This window comes from Suricata suricatta, chromosome 10 (assembly GCF_006229205.1).
Source record: "Suricata suricatta isolate VVHF042 chromosome 10, meerkat_22Aug2017_6uvM2_HiC, whole genome shotgun sequence".
Taxonomy (NCBI): domain Eukaryota; kingdom Metazoa; phylum Chordata; class Mammalia; order Carnivora; family Herpestidae; genus Suricata; species Suricata suricatta.
In genome coordinates, this window is record NC_043709.1 from 44612917 (window position 1) to 44618194 (window position 5278).

The window sequence follows — 5278 nt, forward strand, 5'->3', positions numbered from 1 at the left end:
CCCTGATCTTTATTATTTCTTTTCTTCTGCTGGGTTTGGGGTGCTCTTGCTGCTCCCCTTCTAGTTCTAGTAGGTGCTCTGTTAGACTTTGAATTTGCGCTTTTTCTAGTTTGTTGAAATAGGCCTCGATTTCAATATACTTCCCTCTTAGGACTGCCTTTGCTGCATCCTAGAGATTTTGGATTGTTGTATTTTTGTTTTCATTTGTTTCCATATATTTTTTAATTTCTTCTCTAATTGTCTGATTAGCCCAATCATTCTTTAGTAGGGTGGTTTTTAACCTCCACATTTTTGGAGGTTTTCCAGACTTTTTCCTGTGGTTAATTTCAAGTTTCATAGCACTGTGATCTGAAAGTATGCATGGCATGATCTCTATACATTTATACTTATGGAGGGCTGCTTTATGCCCCAGTATGTGATCTATCTTGGAGAATGTGCCATGTGCACTCGAAAAGAAGATGAGTTTCTTATTTAGGCCTATTTTAATGTCTTTTAATAAAGTTATACATTTTTCACCAGGAAGATTTTTGTATGTGTACATTAAAATGTGTTTGTTATTTATTTTATGTTTTTGTGGCTGATATACTTCTAAAATTTCAATATCTACTTCTTCCATTATTGCTAATACATAGAAATACAATAATTTTCTACATTTTATGTTTCATTGCAGAAACTGGGTAAACTATCTTATTAATATTAATAATTTATTGTTTAGATTTCCCATATAAAAAATTCTCACCTAATGCTGGTATTGGTACTCCTGGTTCTCAGACTTTTGGAGTTGGACTGAATTATGCCACCAGTCTCTCTGGTTCTCCAGCCTGTAGGTGACAGATTGTGGACTTCTCAGCCTCTGTAACAATGTGAGCCAATTCTTATAATAAATTATATATCTATGTATCTATGTATTCATCCATTCATCCATCCATCCAATTATTTCTGGAGAATCCTCCCTAATACAGAACCAAGTTCTTCCCAACTCCTCCACATAAGATTCCGGCCCAGGCCACAATTTTACTATATTCTTGGGAGATCTTGAACAGAGAAACCAGACAAGGCTCACCAGAATTCTGACATACAATACTGTGAGATAATTCGTGAGTGTTGTTTTGAGCAGCTAAGTTGTGATAATTTGTTACACAGCAATGGAAAACTAATACACTTAATATTTTCTTATTTCTAGTTAAGTCACCTTAGTCACATACTACGACTGTTATAAACTTTTTGCCATTTGTTGAGACATGTTTATGGCCCAATGTGTGGCCCACTTCAGTAAATGTGTGGCGTGCTCTTGACAAAAATATGTACTCTGCAAATTTTGTATGTAGTTACACACACACATAAACACATTCATTTGGTAAAATTTATTCATCTTGTTCACATCTTCTTTTTTAATATTTTTTAAGTTTGCTTGTTTCTGCCTATTTAACGTATCAAATCCTTAAAAATGTTCATTAAAATCTCCCATTATGCTGGTAAAATTGTATACTATTAAAGTGATCATTATTAACTGCAGTCAATGAATCAGCTTCAGAGTGTCTGTGAATCTATGGAAGTCACATGTATTGTATTTGAACATGTACATATCTTTTTGTGGAAGCCTATAGTCCTCATCAGACCCAGCTAGAGAAAGAAAAGTAGTTCCTACTTTTTATTAAAATATTAAAATATTAAACAATAAACACAATGAAAAAAATCAATAAATGTCAGTAGTATTTTATTCAATTTAGAAATTGAATGAACTAACAATAAACTATGCTTAATATTAAGCACAATTAAGGAATGAATAGAAAATTACTAATATTATTCCAAGTAAAAGGAAAGCATTGAAAATTTTAATTTATTTAACCTGGAAGTGAGATGTGTTCTTAATATTCTGATTTAATCAGCATGGATGAAGCCAAAGAATATAAATTCTTATTAAGCATCTCAAATGTTTTTGCGACAGCTGGTTCAAGAACAGTGGTTTGAAACACATTGTCTTATAATCTTTTAACCTGCACAAAGATTATGGTGCTCTCTTAAGCCTTATTATAACTGAGAAACATTCACTCCTCTCTCTTACCTGTTCCATTTGAATATGTTTCTCTCTGAAAGGAAGGTATTGGACCATTTCAAATTTTTTTGGCTTCTTCTATTCCACAGAAATGGTCATGTTTATATGCTGGTGGCACAAGCCTTCTCAGAGAGAATGTACCTCAAGAGAAGGGCTAAAAGTTAAAATAATTAGCAGTGAAGACTTAGACAATTTTCTTTGTATAGAAAGAGGATTCAGCATGTAAATATTTCTAAAACTCCACTTAGAAGGCGAATTGAACACCAGTGACCCCATGTTTTGATGGTTTCCAAATATGAGTAGATAGAAGCATGTCTAGTGCTTTGCTGACTACACTAACTCCATGTCAACCATAAACTATCCCTTTACATCAAAATGTCAGTTTAAAAAGCCCTAAGTCTGCAAATAACATATTAATTAACTATATTTCAAATTTAGTTCATTTTGGGGGGCACCTGGGTGGCTCAGTTGGTTAGCATCCAACTTCAGCTCAGGTCATGATCTCACAGTTTGTGGGTTTGAGCCCCACATCGGGCTCTGTGCTGAAAGCTCAGAGCCTGGAGTCTGCTTTGGATTCTGTTTCTCCCTCTCTTCATGCTGTGTCTCTCTCTGTCTCTCAAAAATAAATAAAAGTTAAAAAAATTAAAAAAAAACGAAAAAAAACCCCACAAAATCAGTTCATTTTGTAAATGACCTCACTCTGTGTTCAGTGAAGACTTAAAGGACTGCTATAAGATTGGTCACTTATATATTGATAAATACCTATATAATAGATAACTAAGGATGTAAAGTGCCCTGGATATTTACAAACATTTCAGAAAAGGTCATTATTATGAAGTAGGATGCTGCACTGTGCGCAGGCTTTCAGCTTTGAAGTGAGATGACTTGGGTTTTAGTTCTTACTATACTCTCTTGCTGATATATGTTTCTGAATTGATTACTAACTTTTTGGAACCTCAGAGTCTTCCTGTGAACAACATGCATAGTGATACATACCTTGCAAGATAATTAAAAGATTAATAATTACATACCATAAAGAATAATAATAATTTGTGGTGTTTTATAATTTTATAAAAAATTTTAACATATGATGATTATTTAATTTTTATCCAACCTTGTGAGGCAGATTTTTTTTTCACTTTCTATTTTAAGAAACTCATGTTTAGGCAAATTAATGACTTTCTCAATGTCAAGAAGCCAGGAGGCAATGAGACTGGTAGGGACACCAAGTATTTTGACTTCATGTTCAAATTTCTTTTCATTCGCCTATACTAGTTTTCTTTGAAATACACAAATACATTATTTATAACCAAATACGGCTAATATTTAGAGTCTGTCATATGTATAAACTGCACGACATTAACATAGGTAAAATACGATACTTATTGATTAACTTATGTGGTAAATAAGTAGACATTGTTTCTGCTTATTTTATTTTCCAATCTAAAACATTATGATTTACGGTGCCTGCCTGGCTCAGTTGGTAGAGCATATGACCCTTGATCTCAGGGTTGTAAGTTTGAGTCCCACACTGGGGGCAGAGGTTACTTCAAAATAAAATCTTCAAAAAGAAGTAATAAAACGTTATACTTTATTATCCAAAATACAATTTTGTAATCACAACAACATATGATTGACATACCATTTTTTGCATGTATATGTGTGAATTTATCTTTGAATAACAATGCAGTTAGATTTGTTCTTTCAATCGTTTCATTGTTTACATTAATCTGGGTCTAATTTATTTGGATACCACATTTATCACCCTCTTTACATTGCTTTTGTTTGCACTATTTCTCAGTGGCAGCTCAGAACAAAACTGCTTTTCAGAAATGAACATGCAGTTACATGGACTAAGAGCTGTTATATTATATATTCCTGAGATTTCCAGACTTAATTTGGACAGAAGTTGTTAGTAGTGATTAAATGCCACATGAATTTTATGAACTGAGTATGTGCATGTTAAGACTGTGACCAATTAGATACACCAAAATAGTAAACTGAAAGTAAAACCTTGAGTCAATCAAAGAATTTGAGTTCACTCCCCACTTAACTGACTGGTTGTTGTCATGTCGTATAAACACAGTCTTAGTTTACTCCTTTGTGCTGATGGGGTTGACATGAGTAAAACTTAATTTAAAAACTTAAGAAAGACTAGAAGTTCTTTTGACAGTTACTGGAAGTTTTTCAACTCCCTTTCTCTTTCTGGGCTGTTGCATCGGTGACTGTGGTTTTGACTCACTGACAACTGGAAGAAACTTGAGAAGAAATTCTGCAGGCTGTCATTTCTTCTCTATTAGAGCTAATCTTTGTCGAACTGTTGGCAACATCATTTGGCTTAAGACCATGGTGAAGCTTAAAATGAGTATCATTTATTTTCAGGCTGCCTAACACTATTGCTTTGATATAGTTGTTGGGAAGAAATATACAGAAAATATGCAGGTTTTATTGGAGTTTGAGTTATACCCTGTGAACAATATATTTTATGATATTTTAAGTAATAATAAACATGACAAACTTCGTGGGGAATTGAATTTTAATCAAAAAATCTGACATGAAATCTTTTGCTATTATAAAAGTCAGAGATTTTCTCTGCCATTTAGAACTATATTTTTTATGTGCACTGTAGCCTGCTTTATTGCTAAAAAATCTTTCAAAGTTTGATCTTTAAAAATGCAGACAATAATCCCACACACTGGTCCAAACAGTGTCTTGGATGCTGTAACTTTTCTTTCTTGACTGAAGAAATAAGATAATTTATAAAAGGTAATAATTACTTGGTCATTGTCATGAGCAGACCCATTGACTGATGGGTTCATGAGAACGATGTGATGTTTCTGGATGGTGACTTTATGGAAGAGTATTAGTTCTAGAATTCTCAGAAGTTGACTGAATACTCATTTAAACTAAGTCCTGGCTGGTGTCATTCAGGCTGGATCTTCTATGTAATACCAATCCAACTCATGTTGTGTGACTGCTTTTCTTTGTTTTTTTAATAGTTTATTGTCAAGTTGGTTTCCATATAACACCCAGTGCTTCTCCCCACAAGTGCCCCCCACCATGACCATCACCCCCTCCCTCCCCCTCCCCTTTCAGTCTATGGTTCATTTTCAGTATTCAGTAGTCTCCCTTAATCTGTGTCCTTCACTCTCCCCTGCTCTCTTTCCCCTTCCTCTCCCTATGGTCATCAACTGATGAATGGATCAAGAAGATGTGGTATAT